Raw genomic sequence first — 21,263 nt, 5'->3', positions numbered from 1 at the left:
GTTTTGGGCACAACTAGTTGTTGGCGGATGATGAAGTAAGGTTATTGGTGTGATGCTTAAGTGGTGTAAGTTTTGCGCTGGAAAGTGGGCTGGTTCACTGGTGTGAGTTCCATAATAGGCCGCTTATGGTACTGTTGATAGTATCGGAAATGGTATGGCTATTTGGTAGCTATTGTAAGGGTCGCTGGAGGGGAATAGCTTTATTGCTTGGAGTGGTTTGCTGGATAGGTTATTTAGAAGGATAGTCTGTGTTTTGTGGTCGTATACATTTTTAGTGGCGACTGTTCCTTCTGTCTCTTCCGCGTGGTGCGTTGTGTTATGTTATGTAAGGGGGGAGATGTGTTATGTTCTACCTGATCTGGTTATTGCTGATGTGTGTGTCTGAGCAGAGAGTGTTGAGAATGGAGTGTTGGCTATGTGTGGAATGTTATGATCTAAAGCCTCTGGCACTCCAGAGAGTAAGTTGGGAACTGAAGCTTGAGCACAGGGGGACCGGTGGATGTCTATCACATTAAGTACTTGTCTTGAATGTACCTTACTACTCCTAATGTGCTTACCTGTAACTTATGAACCCAGTAAAGCTACTCGTGTCACCTGAGGCTCCAGGGTAATATGTACAACCCTAAACATACAATATAACAGTGTGTTTGCCCATCTACAGCAATGGCATCAAGCATTTGAGCGACCAAATTAATAAAGGTGTCCTCATCACTTGCCTTGGGATTCCAGTAGATGTTAAGTATCGCTTTTTGAGGGCTGAGTGGTGAATCAGGATTAGATGTGACCTGACTAACCTTACCAATTGGATCCCTAAATGTGGAGAGGCCCAAGGTATTACTGTTTAATCCCCCCCAGAGTGAACAGCTGTTAACAACCCTGCAGCGGGCCGCCCTCAGGATTGTTTGGTCGCTTTAACTCAGGCAAGTTCAAAGTTGGGCCAGACTGCTTGTGTTATGAGCCATGTCTCTTGCAACATAATTATATGTATTCAAGTCATTTGTTTGGGGGTCCATTAGATGAGAGAACCCTCTGGTGTTCCATATAGCAAGATCTAACCGTTCATGTGGACTGAGCGGCTGGTGCTAACACTTATCTAGCTTGTCGGACTGCTGTATATCTTTGGTGTGGCTTGCATCGTTGTAATAGGTGTAACACCTGTGGTGCTATTATGTTCATCTTCACGGTTCCCGTGGGCCTATATTAGCCTGGCACCTTCCCAAATTAGATGGGTCCCTTTATTGATGGTTTCTATGCCCGCACCCCCCTGGGCAACTTCGATTGAATTATATGCAATAATCCAATACAGGAACAGGCCAAACAGTGTTGAAAATAATACTACTGCTCACACAAACAATACGCACTCATATGAATAACTAGGATAAGCATATCTCCACCATCTACTCCTATCTACACTGTCATTTGCTGCGGCCGGGCCCTCGTCCATGCCCATTGAAGCTCCTGATAAATGAAATATGAGCAATTGTTAATCATGCATATCACTCTTTTGCATTTTACATATCGTACATTTGGCAACTTAAATTCAGCTCTTCTTGTTCATATCTTCTTTTCTTTTACTTTCATAGGTTAGTTTTATTAACATCATTATTTTTTCTTTTTCGTATCCTTCTGTTTTCCTCTCCCACACCTCAAGTCTGGGAGAGGGGAACCGAGGGAGGCACATCCCTGTTAGTTGGATCTGCTGCTGAGGAAGAAATATTTTATTACGCGCATTTTCAATGATATAATCAAGGAAGAAAAAGGTAGAGAGAGAGAGAGAGAGAGAGAGTTTATCGTTGTCTTGTTTTATCTCATAAATTACCAATACTTGATGGCACTGTACATATATTTACATAAATTCATTGATCCTCTCTTTTGCTCTTATTTAATGTCTGACACCGCTCCTTATAATCCTGCGCTTCCCATCTCCTACGTTTGTGTGCTACACTCGTCCCTGTTACCTTCGGGGTCTGCGCAGTCCGTACTCCCATGGGCTCTACGAACATCTGTCAGATGCACCCAATACTTTAAGCCCTGCACCTTGACCGCTGTGGGCATGCAGTATACTACCTTATATGGACCCTGGAACCTTGACCCGTTCCATCTCCGCACAAAGCTCCTCACGTATACCATGTCGCCTGTCATCAACTGGCAGTCTGGGGTATCTGTGGCTGGGGTTACTGTGTCAGTAGCGTTTCCCTGTGTGAATGGGGGTGCTAGTTGTTTGGCTATGGCTCGTGCCGCTCTTGTCAAATTTCTGAGATACTCATGAAATTCTTCTCCTAGAACTTTGGCACTTTGGGGTGCGTCTGATTGCCTGCGTAAGGGAGAGTGGGCCATGTGCATCCTTCTTCCTGTTACAATCTCGTGGGGTGACAGGTGGTGGTCCTTGCTAGATTGGTTTCTCATCTCAAAAAGTGCCAGGGGTAAACAATACACCCAGTTCTTCTTGAGTGTATGGCACAGTTTTGACAATCTACTCTTCAGCAATCCGTTCATTATTTCAGTTTGTGGGGATAAGATTAAAACACTGACACAGTAGTAGGATGTCAACAAGTAACTTTTATTAACTTTGTGTTTCTCTCTTTTTTCTTTTTATTAAAAGATACGTGCCAATGTAGACTACTTCAGGATCCCACAGGATACTCTTCTCTGGTTTTAGGTAAGTATTATATTGTTTATACTTTTTAATTTGTTAGTCTTTCAGTTTCCTTCTTTCTTTAGTGTAAAGTCTGTTCTTACCAGCTCTTCCTTATTAGGGTATTCGCCTTCATAAAACACAGTCTATCTATACTCTCTCTGCTGTCTTTGGTCTTCTCTTTATTTTCGTTTCTTTTCCTCTGAGCGAATTGTTCCCAAGAGTCTTGAAATATAAGTGCTGAGAGTGAGTCCTGTGCCAAGATCCGTTATTTTTATAAGCCACCTCGTAACAGTTCAGATGTGCAAGTAACGTATAACACACCAGTTCCCTTAGCTTCAGGGACTTATATTAGGATGTGACCTTGTTTAGAGTGTAACAAGGCGTGTCCACATGCAGTAGCTCCCGACCCTTCAACATGTCTTTTCGCTCTCCGTTAAAATACCTTGAATGCAGCGACGAAATCTCGTAGTGGCCGTGTCTTCACCCACGGCTCCTCCCGTTTCTGGGCGTCGCTCTACCAGTGATAGGCTTTTCCAGGACTCCTTTTCAAATGAGTCGGGCCAGGTCCTCCCCCTTCTGGGCGTCGCCTACACCTCGATTGGCTCTGAAGTACTCTGCTGGTTCCCAGCTGACAGCTTTCGGTTTCCTTAACACGGTCAATGCGGACACACCTTCTCCCTCCGAAGCGTCACGGAAAGGAGGCCGGCAGCTGTCATTGACATCTCACGTCTCTCTTTGGTGGTAATTAACAACAAACAAATTAATTCAACCAAGTTCAACAGTTCATTGAGTGCAACTGCGCAAGACTTTTTATAATAACATTTAACTTTTCTTTCTTATATTTTTCTTCCTTTAGTACGCCCACTCGTAACAGACGTTTTCACTCTCCTCTGCTTCTGTCTCCTAGCAACCAAGAACACAGAGATCAGGTTAGAAGAAAGGTCCCTAGCCCTCCAGCTCTGCATCTCATTGGTAGAAGAGGCTGTCAATACATTTTCCCAAGTACTGCTTTACTAGCCTCAACCTTTCCCACTGCCAGGTAGCCTGTTACTGCTGGTTAGCCTGCTATTGCTAGAGTCTCCTTTCAAAATACCTATATCACACACCCCCCTCCTGGGCCCTTATGTTCGGGAAGGGCATGAGCATGTGACAAAAAAGCAGCCTGGCCCATCAACCGACCCGGATGATTAACTGTTTTGAAGGAGAAAGGTTGAAGAGAAAGAAACCAGCGTAGAACTCTTGAATTTGTGTCCTTATTCCGAGCAAGCCATATCAAAGGGGCATGATCTTTTACTAGGGTAAACTCCCTTCCCAATAAGTAATATCCAAGTGCTTCTATGGCCCACTTGACGGCCAGACATTCTTTTTCAATTGTAGCATAGTGCATCTCATGTGGGAGAAGTTTCCTGACGATAAACAGAATTGGTCTCTCGGCTTCGCCTGTGCCCTGATACAATACTGCTCCGAGACCAGTTCCAGAGGCATCAGTGTGTAAAAAGAAAGGGGCCGAATAATCTGGACAGCGAAAAACCGTTTCATTCGTTAAGAGCGTTTTTAAGAGAATCAAAAGCTTTCTCTGTCTCTTCGGTCCGCCATTCTTTCTTAGGAGAAGCTGTAGCCTTCAAGAGATCAGTCAGAGGGGCAGCCAGGGTTGGAAAATGAGGTATGAACCTTCTGTAGTATCCCACGAATCCAAGGAAAGCTCAGATCTGTCTGGCATTGATAGGGAATTGCAATTGTTGGATTGCATCTAACTTTTCTTCTTGGGGTCTAATAACCCCTTGTCCTACAAAGTACCCCATTTTTTTGTGTGAAAATTGGCTATACAAGTCTTCTTAGGATTTACATGAAGGCCCATCTGTTGCAATGCCTGGAGTATGGCTTCTAAAGGAGATAAATGTTCTTTCCAAGATTGACTGAACACAATAATATTGTCCAGATAAGCACCAATATACTGCTCATGGCCTTTAATAAGTGAATTCATCAGTCTTTGGAATGTTGCAGGGGCTCCATGTAAACCAAAGGGTAGTACAGTGAATTGATAAAGTCCTGTTAGGGTGGCAAAGGCTGTTTTCTCTTTATCTGGCGGATGTAATGGTATCTGCCAATATCCCTTGGTAAGATCGATAGTGGTTAAAAACTTTGCTTTACCCAGTTTATCCAATAGATCTTCAATCCTGGGCATGGGATATGCATCAAATTTTGAGATTTCGTTTAATTTTCTAAAATTCATACAGAAGCGTGAGCTTCCATCCGGTTTGGGAACCAGAACTACCGGAGAGGACCAGTCATTATGGGAAGGTTCGATCACGTCGAGCCCTAACATCTCTTGAACTTCTTGATTGATTGTCTGTATTCTTGCTTCTGGTATTCTATAAGGCCGTAGCCTAACGGTAGTCCCAGGTTGAGTGTTTATATGATGATAAGCTAGAGTTGTTCTTCCAGGAAGAGACAAAAATGTTTCTGTAAATGTATCTATTACTTTTGATAACTCTAGCTTTTGATTCAAATATACATTTTGATTTATATTCAGAACTTCTTTTGCCACTTTCTTTACCAGCCGTGGAAAGTGTTCTACCTGTATCTCGCTGGTATTGATCATAGCTATAGTGTTAGTGGGTTTTATCCATTTCTTAAGTAGGTTTATTTGATACGTTTGCAATGGTACTCTTTTACCTGATTGACGAACTTTGTAAGTTAATGGTCCAAGTACTTCTTCTATCACATAAGGTCCTCTCCATGTTGCTAGCATTTTATTCTTGGAGCTTGGGAGAAGAACCAACACTTGATCACCTTTTGAAATTTTCTAAACTGACTGTTTTGGTTGTAGTATTTTTCTTGCTTTCCCTGCGCATGCATTACATTTTCTCGAGTTATGGACTGTAACTTTTCTACTCTTTCCTTAAGTTGATAAGCTTATTCTGTGAGAGAGATTTCCTTCGTTGGTTGTTCTTCCCAATTTTCTTTTAATATGCCTAAGAGAGTTCTCACTGGTCTGCCAAATAGAAGTTCAAATGGAGAAAATCCCGTTGAGGACTATGGGGTGTTGCGCAGCGTAAGCAAGATCCACGGTAATAGTCTGTCCCAATTCCTCCCTCCTGGTTCAGTGGTTTTCTGTAACATCTGTTAAATGGTTTGATTGTATCTCTCGACAAGACCATCAGTTTGAGGGTGATAAACTGAGGGTTTTAAGTGTTCAATCTGTAAAATCTCACAAACTTGTTTAACAATAGCAGACATAAAATTAGTTCCTTAATCCGTTACAATCTCTTTAGGTATCCCTACCCTACTTATAAAGGGTATTAGCACATCGCAAATCTGTTGTGCATTGGTGGACTTCAGTCGGAAGTCCTCAGGATACCTAGTGGCGTAATCAACAATAACTAGGATATATTTATGTCCTCGAGAGGATGGATCCAACGGTCCCACAATGTCTATGCCAATATGATTAAAGGGTTCAAGAACTATTGGCATTGGTTGTAAAGGTGCTCTTTTTATGTTCACTCTATTTTTCGTCTGACATTCTTCACATGCCTGACAGAACCTGGCAACTTGAGCGTATATCCCCGGCCAGAAGAACCTTGCCAGAATCTTTTGAGTTGTTTTATCAGTTCCTAGGTGTCCTTCTCCAACCTGTACATGAGCCACCTCTAATACTGCTTTATCATATTTACTGGGTACTAACAATTGTTGTACAGTCTTCCCACCTTCATCCTTCATGACGCGATAATATAGGCCTTTTTCTTGAACGAAATAAGGTTCCTTTTTAGACGCATTCTCTCAGCCAGACGTTCTGTCATGTTTCAAAAGGGGATCCAATTCTTGAGCCATTGTAAAACTATCACCCCCTTCATCAATTTTCCAGTCAACAGCAATTGGTAGAACATTTCTTTCTCCCCACTCTTTCTTCAACTTCCTTATATTAGCTCGACTCTTCCTCACTTTACCAGTAGTGCAGGGAATTTCCTGGTTGTAAAAAGGGGCATTTTCTAACCAATTATCTTCTAAGTTCTTTCTTATTTGGGTAAAATTGGATACCCCTGACCCGATTAAAAGAGGCTCTGGCAGTACAGGTATTACAGCTGCCCTAACTCCCATTTGTTCCCCGGCCACTTTTACCTTTATTTCCTTGGTAGGGTAACTCCTTACATCCCTGTGTACACATCTAATAGGATATTTTTTAGTCATATCCACAGTTTCACGTACCAGTTCAGCACTTACTATGGTCTGCATGCTCCCTGAATCAATCATGGCCCTGGTTGATTTACCATCAACTTCGGCATCGCAGGTGTATATATAAGGTGATTTAGGTGAAGGCAAAAATTCTTGGCACTCTCCTCCTTTTGGGACTTCAATCGATCCTACATCCATTGGTTCAAGTTTGACGTGTTAAGGACACAATCTGGCTAAGTGCCCCCTTCTCCACACTCAAAACACTGGAGCCCTTTAGTAGCAGGTCCAAGAAGACGTGTACCGGCAGGAGCTTCACTAATTGGTCTTTGTCTATTATTCTCCCAGTCAGACCTCCTGACCATGGGGTTCGGCCATCTTTGGTTGCTCGTTGGTCTGCCAGATGTACTAGATAGTCCACTGACAGGTCTGGGGCACCCTGTGTAAGTGATTAATCGGGCTTGTCCTGCCTTTTGATAAGCTGAGGCAATATTGACCGCCTCAAGCAAGCTGGGTCGGTGATGTTGACGGACCCAAAGTTGTATGGGCAAAGGAAGTGCTTCGAGGAACTGTTCCAATACATTTTTTTCAGACATTTCTTGCAGCGTTGTGTTGACTGTTTGCAGCCACTTGTCACCGAGTTCTTTCACCCGGTAGAAGAGTTGGCGTGGAGTTTCGTCAGACTGTAACTTGATTTCCCTAAACTTTATTCTGTAATCCTCCTCGTCATGTCCGAGGCGTTCGAGTACTACTTGTTTCTAACCCATGTAATTTGTATCTCCTGTCGGGTTTGCTGCCTGGTATGCGCTTTGCATCTCTCCAGTCATGAGCGGAGCTATGTAATGGCACCACCTATCTGTGGGCCACTGTGCATTTCTGGCCACTCGTTCAAAGTTCACAAAAAAATGGGCAGGGTCTTCTCCTGGTGTATATATTTGAAGAACAGTAGCTGGTACTTGAGAATGTCTTCGTACATTTGTAGCCTCGATCAATTGTGCCTGCTGGACCTGGAGAGCTTGTTGAAAAGCCTGACAATCAGCCTGTGCTTGTTAGCTTTGTAGCAGTAAGGCTTGTTGTAATAGATGTTGCCCTTCACTAAAGGTTTTAATTAAGGCTTCCATGGTGTCCACTTTTATCCCACCGCTGCCACCAAATGTCAGTATTTCAGTTTGTGGGGATAAGAGTGTACAAGAGTCCGGAGTGGCCTCTGACCGGCCTATATGATCAGAGCTCACCCTTGAGTACTTTAAGACGAGATAGCTGCACCTTGAGGAGGATGGGGTTTAGGATTCACTTACTCCAACACCAATCAATAAGGACAACTCAAATGGTTTGGCAACGGGAAGTCTGTTTAATGACAAGTACAAAAACGGGGAAACATTAGGAAATCATCAGTGATGCGATCGCTCGTCTCACTTCAACTTCCACAATCTTCATTCAAACAGCAATTTTTATAGGCAATATTCATCATCATTGACGTGTAACACTGGAAAGTTTGTCATGCAAGTCTATTGGTTGGAAAAAGTAACTGAAGTATAGGTACTATAACTGTATATGGTAACGGGGTGTGAGGATTGGATAAATATTATCGGGTGGGCATCTACGCCCATCCCTCTACATCACTTGTGCTAGCTGTCACTACAAGTACAACATCTCATTGGTTCTACTAGCTATAGCACCCTAGATTATTTGGTCCATTGTGATTGGGTCGGTTACACCCCTAGGCATAAATCTCCACTTTAATTAGCAGCTTTCAGAATGGTTACCCAGATGCGGCATGCCCCAATATTCACCCTGTCTCCCTTCCATCAATCAGTACTTTAGGGCTATGTGTCAATTAGTTGGCTGAGGACGGCCTCAAAACTGTAGCTTCTTATCAGGGAAAGTTATGGAAACCTCTGGTTTTGGGTGACATCAGATGTTGGTACCTCTTTGCGCTTGGCTGGTCACGTGTCAGTACACCGTCAAGCTGCTTAATTTTCCATATATTTGCGTATTTGATTCTGTCATGATGCCTACCCCCGGAGCTCCAGGCCAGGCCCAGCACCCCTGGGAGCAGGCATCACGCCCCCAGTTAAAAGCCCAGCGGCCCTTTATAGGGGCTCTTTGGGCTCATGTTGGACATCAGTCCTGGCGCCAAAAGCGCCAGGCTCATAAGGGGAAGTGTTTGGTGCACTTACCTGAAGCAGACCATGCTGCATACTCACCTGATGCAGACCATGCTGCATGAAGAACCAAGCCAAATGAGGCTTAGGAGGGACTATTTTTCTGAAGGAACTATTTTGTTACTTGAGTGGGGCTGTGGAAGAATACTCACCTGGAACTTCTTCCAAGGCTATTTAAGCCACGCCCGGACAGCCACACGTGCTTCGCGTTGTTCTGCATCCCAGCAGCTGAACGCTCACCGTGTCAGCTCCTGCACCTGGACTCCAGCCACGCCCGCCTCGAACCTGGAACACCTGTAAGGAAAGAAGAGAAGAGAAAGGTGAAAACCAAGAACTTATTCAACCTTCTTACCTGCATCCGGAATCTTCACGCCAGCATTCCTGAAGGAAGACTTCCATTTAAAAGCACCGCGTTGCTCGCTGCAGCGCCGCGCTTCACTCACCTGTTCCCGAGACGCCGCCCGGCTCCAGCGCGGCTCTCAGCACCGGTCGCCACATCCCTGCACATAGGGGAGAGAAGAAGAGACAAAGGGTGAGCAAGGGAACACAAGAGGAAAGCCGAATTTTCAGCCATATTACTTACCGGCTTTTCTTGGTGAACCACTCCACATCTCGGGTCAGCGCCGCATCTTTGGCAGGTACCGCACCCCGGCCCCTATGGGGAAAGGACAAAAGACATTACTGGGGAATTATAAAGCCATTTAGAGGGTTCGCCCTCAGCACTAACTCACCTGATTTTACCACCGGCAATTTAACCCCTCAACGCATCGCCTTCGTTCTGCACCTGAAATAAAGGACAGATCACAGGTTAGGAAAAAACAACATAAAGGGAGGCTCACACTTGAACTTTTGCATCTTCATACTTACGGCGTATCGCTCAGAAAAGTCAAGTGGATTTGCCAGCGCCATTCTGAAAACCAGTGAAGTAACTGGACGAACGCGCGCCCCTGCACCAGAAGCTGGATGGAGAGTTCATCCTTCCAAACCATAAGGTGAGCTTAAACCGGGGGTTTTGGAGGAAGTCAGAGAAGAACGAAGGGGGAAAGGGGGGAGCAAGCACACTATTCAGCAGACAGTTAATCCCCTTTCTCATCTGCAGAAGGATATTCCTACGGGCCAGACAAGCAAGATTTGGGGGTCCTGTTCAATCGGTGGTCCAAATTCTGCGCATCACGCTTGAAGAGGCCACAGCAACCCAGACCCGACCAGCGCCTCCGTGGGAACCAGGTGAGCGTTACAGATTCTCTTTTCGGCCTTGCCACCTGCCTGGGCCTCCTTATTTCGACCTTCACGGGCAGGCTGCTATGCTCTTAAGTTCCTAGGTATGAGCTGCCTCTTGCTTAGTTTCGATTCCACTCTTCCGTCTGGCTTTGTGCTGGTATATGAAACCTGGCCTGTTGGGCCCCTACCATCCTGGGCTTGATTCTGCTTTCATGTAAAGTGGACTGCACTCATATAATGTGCTTCATTGAGGTAGATATATATATGGTTGGCGCTTGCCGCTCTATTCTTCTACTAAGCATAGCGAGCCGTACTCTTTTCTTAGCTTCTTGCGTTACAAGCCTATGTACAGGCGTTAGCTGGTTGCATACTTTCATCCTGCTTTATGGTTACGTTTCTTTATATTTCGACAACGTCTCTTCTTCTATGTCTGTGATAACTTTATCCATGGTGTTTCATCATAGTGTGTCATCTATTGGTTGTTGTTCGTTCATCTGTACGTCTGTCCGGGCCCTCGTGACGTCACCATTCGCCTTCGATTAAGGCCCTTTGGGTCTCTTCTGGGACAGTCTGACAGTAGTTTTCATGTCGTGTCAGCTGTAGATACGGTTGTCTCAATGGGTACTGTGCTGCCCATGGTTGTCTGGTTATTGGCATTTCAACAGGTATTTCTCTTCTGATGGGCACTTGGCAGAGCCCCAGTGTGGCTCTCTGTTGGTTTATTTGCTCCTCATATGTCGCATATCTCAGCGAGTATGTTTCTGGTAGAGTGCAGGCCATATCTGGGACCTCCTCTACAAGAGTAAAACACTGACACAGAAGTAGGATGTCAACAAGTAACTTTTATTAACTTTGTGTTTCTCTCTTTCTTTCTTTTTATTAAAGGATACGTGCCGATGTAGACTACTTCAGGATCCCACAGGATACTCTTCTCTGTTTTTAGGTAAGTATTATATTGTTTATACTTTTTAATTTGTTAGTCTTTCAGTTTCCTTCTTTCTTTACTGTAAAGTCGTTTCTTACCAGCTCTTCCTTATTAGGGTATTCGCCTTCATAAAACAGTCTATCTATACTCTCTCTGCTGTCTTTGGTCTTCTCTTTATTTTCGTTTCTTTTCCTCTGAGCGAATTGATTCCAAGAGTCTTGAAATATAAGTGCTGAGAGTGAGTCCTGTGCCAAGATACGTTATTTTTATAAGCCACCTCATAACAGTTCAGATGTGCAAGTAATGTATAACACACCCGTTCCCTTAGCTTCCGGGACTTATATTAGGATGTGACCTCGTTTAGACTGTAACGAGACGTGTCCACATGCAGTAGCTCCCGACCCTTCAATACGTATTTTCGCTCTCTGTTAAAATACCTTGAATGCAGCGACGAAATCTCGGAGCGGCCATGTCTTCACCCACGGCTCCTCCCCTTTCTGGGCGTCGCTCTACCAGTGATAGGCTTTTCCAGGACTCCCTTCCGTATGAGTCTGGCCAGGTCCTCCCCCCTTCTTGGCGTCGTCTATGCCTCGATTGGCTCTGAAGTACTAAGCTGGTTCCCAGCTGACAGCTTTCGGTTTCCTTAACACGATCAATGCGGATACACCTTCTCCTTCCGAAGTGTCGCGGAAAGGAGGCCGGCAGCTGTCATTGACATTTCACGTCTCTCTTTGGTGGCAATTAACAACGAAAACATTACTTCAACCAAGTTCAACAGTTCATTGAGCGCAACGGCGCAATACTTTTTATAATAACGTTTAACTTTTCTTTCTTATATTTTTCTTCCTTTAGTACGCCCACTCGTAACGGATGTTTTCACTCTCCTCTGCATCTGTCTCCTAGAAACCAAGAACACAGAGATCAGGTTAGAAGAAAGGTCCCTAGCCCTCCAGCTCACCATCTTATTGGTAGAAGACGCTGTCAATCCATTTCCCAAGTACTGCCTTACTAGCCTCAACCTTTCCCACTTCCAGTTAGCCTGTTACTACTGGTTAGTCTGTTACTGCTAGAGTCTCCTTTCAAAATAGCTTTATCACAATCCCTAAATGTGGAGAGGCCCAAGGTATTACTGTTAAATCCCCCCCAGGGTGAACAGCTGTTAATAACCCTGCAGCAAGCCGCCTTCAGGATTGTTTGGTCGCTTTAACTCAGGCAAGTTCAAAGTTGGGCCTGACTGGTTGTGATAAGAGCCATGTCTCTTGCAACATAATGATATTATGTGTATTCAAGTCATTTCTTTGGGGGTCCATCAGATGAGAGAACCCTCTGGTGTTCCATATAGCAAGATCTAACTGTTCATGTGGACTGAGCGGCTGGCGCTAACACTAACATAGCTTGTCAGACTGCTGTATAGCTTTGGACAGCCAAGTCCACTTTGTTTCTGGTACAAGATTGCCCTTGATCTTAACTTCTCTAGAATATTGTTGCTTTGCAAAGCTAAAATGTACTTGTAGTGGTTGGTAGTGACTCAGCTCAGTATCTTTCTTACGATATTCACTGGTGAGCCTGGAGGGACTCTTCACTCTCCTGTCTTTAACAAATCGTGTAGTTCTCGTGTCAGGTCTTAGCCGACTGAGATTTGACCTGTATCTCAAACCCTCACTGTGTCAATGTATCTCTTGTCTGCCATAGTAACTCTTTGACCATGAGTGAGGGGATTTGGAGTTCCACTCTGTTAAAGGTATCACTTGGTATAAAGCTTATCGCTTTGATGTCTTCCGATACTATATTTACTAGTTTTGGGATTGAGTGTAAAGCTGTGTTGTTCTGTTTAGAAATGGATTCAAGTTAGTTCTACCTATCATTGTTAATATCAGGAGATCATTGCACCCTGTTTGTTTCTTATCTTGGGGCTGATCCTCGCTATGAATTTCTTTTGTGTTTTTTTCTAGTTCTCGAGACTTCAATTTGGCATATTATTTTGCTTTTGAGATCTCTTGTGTTCCATTGTTTGGAAGTTTATTAAATCATTTTCTTCATCTGTACATACTATCCTAATCTTCGACATGGATGATTGTGGATAATGTAAACTCTCCACAATTCTATCACCAAGTGGAAGTGAGGAGATCGAATAAATAGATAGATTCATTAATTCAGCATCATCTGCCAATTCCACAGTACCTTCAACAATTGACATTTCATGTACATCATTCTCTTGCTCTGATTGTCTAGGGCACTCATGGGCATTCTCCATCATACTGCATGGCTGATCAGTTAAATCTAATCGATCTTCAATTTTGTTGCATTTTGTTGGCACTTTTGAAAGGTGCGATTTTGTCAACACTATCTTTTCTGCAAATTTCTTTGTACTAATTTGATTAGATTTCTTTTTTGGAGGCGATTTATTCTTGGTTTTTTAATATCCGTCAAATTGGTTACAGCAGATTTTAATTTTTTTATTTTACATTTGCTTGGGACGAGTTGGAATAGTTCATACGTTTGGGCTGGCATTGGTGCCTCAGGTGATGGAGGTTCATGTTCTGCCTCAGGCAAAACCAATTCCGCAACCATCTCAGGATCAATGTTTACTGATACATTGTTAACTATGTTTTGCGATGTTAGATCTATAGATGAGATATCTATACTCTGTTTAGCTTCCATATCACTTGACTCCACTAATTGTTTTCCTCCATGCTCAGTGTTTGTTTCTAGCGGTGCTTTTTGCTTGAGGCAGTCCTCGCGCTCAGCCTCTATATGGCCATGAAGGCGAGCCGCAGCAAGCCAGTCCACCTTTGCTAGCAACAATTTTAGTAGTTTCGTGTTCGAATCAATCTTTCCTGTGCTTCACAAATATTCAGAATAGAATATATGGAAGTATTAATTGTGGAGAATGAAGACTCTATCATTGTTGAAGGCGGCTGCATAAATCCATATGATGGACGTGGGGTTGGTCTTACAAAAAATAGCTCAGATGAATTTGATGAAAATGATGAGTTCTCTGCATTTGCTGCTTCTGGTATAAGAATCAGTGAATTAGAAAAGTTTGAACTTGCCTGAGAGCAACAGCGATTTTTCTGTATTGGAGAGCATACGGGGGCTAAAACCTCTTCATTACACTGTGCCTGAGCGGTTTCAGTGGTTTGTATTCTGGTGTGGGCTTGACCACATCGTTCATTGTTTCTGATGTCCTTATTTGATAATACTTGTCCACCATTCTTAATTACCTGTGAATATAATAATGGTCATTGTGAGTGATCCTCTTCATTGACAATGATAATATTTTGTTCAGTGTAGCTAGCTTCCATAATGCCCTCAGGTGTAGCAAGAGTCTCCTGCTCAGCTTCTGCATTTACTAGGGTCAAGCAACCTAGAACATCTCCATCTGATGGTTGGCCTTGGAATTAATTTGCTGCGATCTGACTTCATTCTTAGGGTCTAGGGCATCGATAACAGAGTAGCTGACTTTACAGAGTTAGTAGCTGACCAGAGATAGTTTTACCCGCTTTATTGCATAATTTTCAAATGTCATTGCTTCCTTTCTCAAGCGCACGTTTATTTATGCATTACGGCTGGCTCCAGTAATACGTGAGACAGACTGTGTGTCAAACATGTTAAAGCCTGCTTGTTCCACGCCATTCAAACTGATCCTGGCTCAGCTATCAATGCGTTTTTTTGATGCTTTGAGGCCAGGCCATAGAAGACGTGACTCACTGTGTGCTCCGTTCGAGGCACAAGGTCCTGATCACGTGTCTGGCAGTAACCCTTAAATGCGGCAGTAGCGCTATTACCGCCGCATTTAAGGGTCCGCCAGATCATGGCTGTGGCAGATTTCCCCCCAGCTCTGAGCTGGGGGGAAATCCGCAGCAAAATTGCCGATTTTTGGCGCGCTTACCGCCGGCGGGAAATCCGCCTGCGGTAATAGCGCGAATTTTCCCCATTGGGCCCAATGGGGAATGAGGAATCCCCGAATGGGCCCAATGGTGAATGGGCAATAACCCTTCCGCCAAACCTGTGATCCGGCGCTAATAGCGGGTAGGGCTATTAGCCCAACTCGTGATGAGGCCCACAGTACTTTATCCTGAGAATTCATCACACTCCTAGCCGGTAAGTCGGACCGTAGATTGTATGCCATCATTTTACTGTCGGCAAGCAAGTCATTTGCTCTTAACTGCATGGCTCACAAATGATTTGCGATACGTCTCTCAGGAGAATTGCACGTGAAGTGGCACAGCCGAGTGCTGCTCACCGTGCAGAACCGCAACTGTGTAACAGCAACAGGACTTCACGGGTGCGTGCGCGCGGGTGCGTGCGGGCAGGAGCCTTTATAGTCGTGGGACAGAAAAGGGGAGTGGCTATGCCGCGCTATGAGAAAAGAGAAATAATATGGTTATTAGTAACGCCATAGTTGCTTATCTGACGTCTAGTGTGTTATGAGTCCATTATGAGCGTACCAGTATAAGCATGCAAAGAGTATCCACTTGAAGAGTTGATAGAGGGAATGCAAAACTCCACTGTAACACATAACCTTGCTACACCAACACTACATGGGGTTGATTGGCTGCAGGCCAGCACTGAGTAGAGACGCAGATGCCAGCACTGTCAGTAGAGTAGTAAGCACAAAAGTGATGGGTGGAAGGTTTTGAATGAATCTGAACCACTGGCATTGCTCTGGGCAACCTTCCACACCACCGTTTTTTAGCCCGTCTGCGCCATTACAAAAGGGGTCCAGCCATATGCAAATCAGTCAGGTACTGCCACCAATGGTAGCAGCCCAGCCCGAACTGCTAGGCCAGGTCCATTCTGCACAGAAACACAAGCAACCCCAGACATGTTCTGGCCTTATTGGGCCTCCTCAGTGAGGTGCAGCTTGGTTCCCTATGGTGCAAGGAGCAAGGGACCCATGTCTGGGCATATCCTCTCTCACATAGTGAGACAAACAGCACTGTCAGTAGAAGCATGGCCTTGCTCTTTTGCTCACACTCCACCCATGATGCTGAGGAGGCTGTCTCTGTGCAAATGTGGAGCCCATATGACATATCCTCAGCCATTTTTGTCAGACATACTTATGAAGGTCATACAAGGTCCAGGAGTAGCATGTAGGTGCAACAATCATTCCCCACAGTAATGCCTCCGGGATAGGTGTCATTGTTTGAGAATAAGTCCCAAGTCTATGAACATCATTCTCTGATGATGGGTCATTGTTCATGACTCCGCATGCTTAGACTGAGAACCTGAACCTCCTGAACCACATTTCATATGACATAAGGAGCAACAGAGCCATCATGCGACATCTGATGTAGCTGGCATATCTTTCCTCATCAAACAGATGACACAAGTGTGGACAGGTTTGCGTGTCTCAAGTACACAGACAGGCCAATGTCTGTGCAAGTGCATAGCACAATGATACGAGTGACAAGGCATGTGTCTGTCATGCATCAACTGTTGGACAAATACCGGCCTTTCATGTCAAACAGGTGTTTCTAATTTGAAGTGGATATACATGTTTGAACAACAACTATGCACATACATGTAATGGAATGCAGACAGGCGCACTCATTGGCATTAACAATACCCGTTACTGTTCGCATGAGCTGGCTCCGGACACATCATTTTCAGATTGCCAGAACGCACGATGAGCTAATATCATCTATTGTTCACCATTTAGAGTATAGTGTAACCCCTAAAACCATACAAGGGTACTTGCATCAACATCACGCCTGATGCTTGGGGCAGTGGTCTGTGGGCACTGATGCTATGTCAGTATGGTCACACCATAGGGTGTCATGACAGACAGCTCTGTTATGCACCATGACAAGGCATCCATTAGGAGCAGGTGACAATTTGAGCATGCAACACAGCATCAAATGATGTAATTAGTCAACATCTATTGCATATACCTGTTCAGCAATGCAAAGTGACAGCCCGCAAGAATATAGCAAACAACAGTACATGTAGATGTATCATTAATTGGCCATGGCACAGAGAAGTACCCTGTTGGTGATGTGTGCCTGTCGGGGAGGCACATCATGGGGTCTGGCAATTTGCACATGTTCTTGACATTGATACCCTGCATGCATATACAGTCACTGATGTGTAGGCCAGCAGACAGTGATGTGTACTGTCACACGAACATGTGCTACACATGTCCACCACACAGGATACTCCCAGAATGAAGGCCATGTCACATGAGTCTAAACGTTAGCAAACATGCATTTCCCAAGGACGTTATACAGCTGCAGCCAGATGTACCACTACACATATATGGTGGGTCATACATGACTGGCGAAACATACGATACTCAAGAAATGTCACTCACCAGATATGTCCTCATAGTTCTCCAGGCCTCCCATGCATTGCACCTGCTCAAGGGAGATGAATCGGCTTGTGGCAGTATCAACGGCTCTTCCTGTGATGGCCCCCTACAGTGGCCATGTAGAGGCCAGATTGACATTGAGCTTGTGCTTGGACCTACGTGTGAGATCATTCCACCGCTTCTGAACCTATTCAGCAATGCATATCTCCACACCTACAGCGTTGATCTGGTCTGTGGCCTGCTGCCAATGCACCATCCGTTGTGTGGTTGTATGGCTACTCCCTGCATACTGGCACATCACGTGATAGTGATCGGTTAGGTAGTTAATGAGGATCTGGAGCTCCTCATCAGTGAAGCGCCTCTTCCTCTGAGGACCCATCTCCTGTGCCGTGGCTTGGTATCAAGCCTCTTCCTGCTCTGCAGGGAGTCCCTTCTTGGCCCGAGGGGCCCTAGGTGGTGGTGCCTCACCTGTTTGTATGCAACCACATTGCCGGGTCACCTGTGGCCTGAGGGCCGCCATGTCCTCCTGGGGCTGGGGCAGATGTGTCCTCAACATGTCCCCATCCCCGACCCCTTCGACTTCATTTCCCTTTTGGGGCCTTTCCACTCAAGTTACAGGTGTAACGGATAAATGGAAGGCACACCAAGCTATTGTTCTGGGCAATATGAGAAAGGGAAAAGTCTACGTGATGTGTGACATAGATGTGTGGTCCGGCAATGCTCCAATGTACCCCAAAAGCAATAAATATGGTACGCGATACGCAGAGGCATCCTTAAACTCAAAAATTGTATACGCAACACCCGGAAAGCTTCTGAAAATTTTAAAAAGTCGTTAGCGATATGCAGACGCACCCAGAAACCAAGAATTGCATACGCGACACACCATAGGCCTCAAAATGGGAAAAAAATACACGCACATATGCGCAGCGGCAACCCCCAAAAAGAAAAATGCAGTACGCAGTACCTGAAGGGAATATATTGCATAACACCACCAAATAAGTGTAAACGATACTCGTCTGTCTTAGTTCCTTCATGCACACAACCAGTGTTGCGCATCCATTGCTCTTATATATCCATGTCAATGTCGTGAGCCATGTAGGCACGCTGTGTGCAGGGTGTGTCACGTAATTTATGTGCTAAGGGCCTTTGCTCTGTTTTCGGCTGCCTTCATAGCTAGACATGGAAGAAACCCCTCTCCTGCCTCTGTGCCAGTTTACCTGTCACCTTCTGCCCTGTCTCCACCTTGCCATATGCTGCTGCCTGCCTAGTGTGAGTGCCCGCTGGCAACCTGTACTGTGTTGGGAGTGCCTGCTGACCTGCCATTGCCTGTGCCCCTGTGTCCGGCCCTGTGACTACTTCAGCTGCTGTGCCAGACTCCCACCTCTCCATTCCACCACCACTGCTCCAGAGCCAATCTCCAGGACCACTTTGCCCACCCACACCTGCCATGGGGGTTGCCATGTCTGCACCATCATCCTCTGAACAGAGTGGCAGCCCCACAGCAGCGAGGCAGAGGGCTGCCAACTTCAGCTCCAGGGAAGTTGGCATCCTAGTGCATCAGGTCCTGGAGAACTATGATGCCCTCTTCGATCCATCAAAGCTACGGGGGAAAGAAGGATGCAAGCAGATCTGGGAGGACATAACGGCTGCCATCAATGCAGAGGGTGTGGCAGCCCGCTGTCTACAGAGCATCCATAAGCGATGGGAGGATCTCAAATCCAGGACCTACACCAAGGCCTTGGGTGCCCTGAAGGCCTGTGCAACCATGGAGGTGCACTCTGAGGGCAGGTGTAGGTTTTCCTCCACCAAGATATGGGTCCTGGCGAGGTTCTTCCCAGAGCTGCGATTGGTAACAGCATCTGGAGGCTGCTGGTGAGTAGCCATGTGGTGCACTGCTCTACAGAGCATGTGTGTTGTGCGTGCATGGGCCTGCATGTTTGTAGTTACACCCTTATGTATGCGGCATTTGTGTTTCAGTGATCCACAGTGGCATGCAGTTCCCAGACAATGCTCCCTATGTGTGAACTGTGACGTTTGTTCATAGGGCATATGCTGGTATTTGCAGTGTGTGTAGTTGTACAGTTGTGCACACCATGCCCATGCAATGGCACTTAATGGTTAGACGTGGTTGGATGGCAAGGGTGTCAGCTGAGGATGTGGTGCCCATGTGTTGTGCATGCATGATGGACACGATGTTGTGTGGACCATTGCAATGTGTGGCTATCCACCTTCAGCATCTGGAGGAGACACGTGCATATGGATATTTGGCAGTGTCAAATTGTGGCATTGTCTTTTCGGGGACATTGATGTGATCTGTCATGACACTGCATGTGCACTCTGAGTTGATGTGTGCACATGCCATGTGTATGTGCTTGGAGCTATGGCATACTCACGTGTGCCTTTGCAATTTATGCATGCATCTGTTGCATACTCACAGGTCAAGCTGTGAGGGAGGCATCTTGTTTGATGTGATTGTGTGGACAGATGCCCAAGCAGGTGTTGGCATGGCCATGATGTAAGTGGTGCATCATGAGTGTTTACTAGGGACCAACATTCCATTGTGTGTCTTGCCACCAATGTGTACATAGCGGTACCCCGGCCCATCTGTGCTTCCATGCATTCTGTGTTTGGGCAACCTACCAGTTGACTCCCTGCCCACCCATGTGCACCTGTGGCATGTCTCCTGTAGCAACGCAGCAGGTTGCTGTTGGTTCATGTTGCTTTTGCCATTGTGCAATGTCATATCTCTTGGTATGTGTCTGCGCACTGCCCTTTTTGTGCTGTGTTTACATGTGAATGTGTCATGAATGTGGTCATCATTGAGTCTGAAGTGTTGTGTCTGTTTTAATGGAAATTGCATGCCCATGAGTGTGAGTGTGGATGTTGCTGGTTGTGCCATGGCCCTGCACATTACTGTAAATGTTTTGTATGCCACATAGGGTTTGACACTGTACACTGATGTCAGTGTTCTGTGCCTCCTTTAATGCAGTTGCTGCAGCTGGAGAAGAGGGTGTAATCAGTGCTGTGGAGCGTGGAAGCAGGGACCATTCCACCAAGGCGCAGGCGCCAGCCACTCCCCTGTGACAGCTCATCTTCGGGGAGCAATGTGGCTGAGGTAGCGCTAGGACCATCAGGCATGGCTAGGGGGCTCCTCAGCAGCAGTGGGACTGGGTGATGCCAAACAGGGGCCATCCACGGGGGAAGACACCCTGGAGTCATCCAGGTTAATGGAGGTGGAGGCGGAGGAGGTGGAGGTGGCTGTTGCAGCCCAGCCTGTGTGGTCAGGTGGGGGTTTCAAGGTGGGTGTCCATGCTGCAAACCTGTTCCAGGGGCATGAGGCTGTGCAGGCCACCGTGGAGATGCCTGTTCAAAATCCGGTCCTGGGCCATTGGATGCAGCAGTGCATACATTCCAGGCCCTGCTGGCTGGCCATCATTTCTGATGAGGGACAGGCTAGCCGTGGTTTGCTTGCCCATCGCCACAATGGGCTGTGCCCCCTCATGGCCTTACTGGCAACAGGTCTGTTCTCTGGTGGGCTCCATTGGCTGTTCACTGCTCCGACCCCCTCTTCGGCTTCTACCTCTGTGCACCAGTCATCCTCCAGGGTGCCTTCCGGCCACATACCAGCACGGCCTTCTGTGCACCAGTTCCACCACTAATGCCACACCTGTTGGAGCTAACGTCCTCGCCCGTGGTGGGAGTCCCATCTATATCGGCTTAGGTGGTCACTGTGCCTACCCAGGCACCGACACAGACACAGGCAATGGAGGCTAAGCAGGCTCCTCGGAGCAGTGTAGGTGCCGTATGCGCCTGACAAATGTCATCACGTCA

The 21,263-nt window shown here is 45.9% G+C and overlaps 1 protein-coding gene across 3 annotated transcripts in view; it reads left to right on the top strand.

Moving 5' to 3' along the window:
- LOC138503604 (L-lactate dehydrogenase B chain-like) overlaps positions 1-21,263 on the top strand; it is a 595,281-nt gene that overhangs the window by 113,735 nt on the left and 460,283 nt on the right. For 2 of the 3 annotated variants that reach the window (XM_069623460.1, XM_069623456.1), the window contains exons 2-3: positions 2,603-2,659; positions 11,080-11,137. The gene's annotated coding sequence lies outside the window, so the exon portion shown is untranslated. Of the gene's footprint in view, positions 1-2,602; positions 2,660-11,079; positions 11,138-12,153; positions 12,332-21,263 lie in introns of those variants that run through there. The other variant, XM_069623458.1, reaches the window with a different exon arrangement.

Source organism: Ambystoma mexicanum, chromosome 11, assembly GCF_040938575.1.
Source record: "Ambystoma mexicanum isolate Mex_15411 chromosome 11, UKY_AmexF1_1, whole genome shotgun sequence".
Lineage (NCBI taxonomy): Eukaryota > Metazoa > Chordata > Amphibia > Caudata > Ambystomatidae > Ambystoma > Ambystoma mexicanum.
This window is presented reverse-complemented; position numbering and strand designations above follow the sequence as displayed.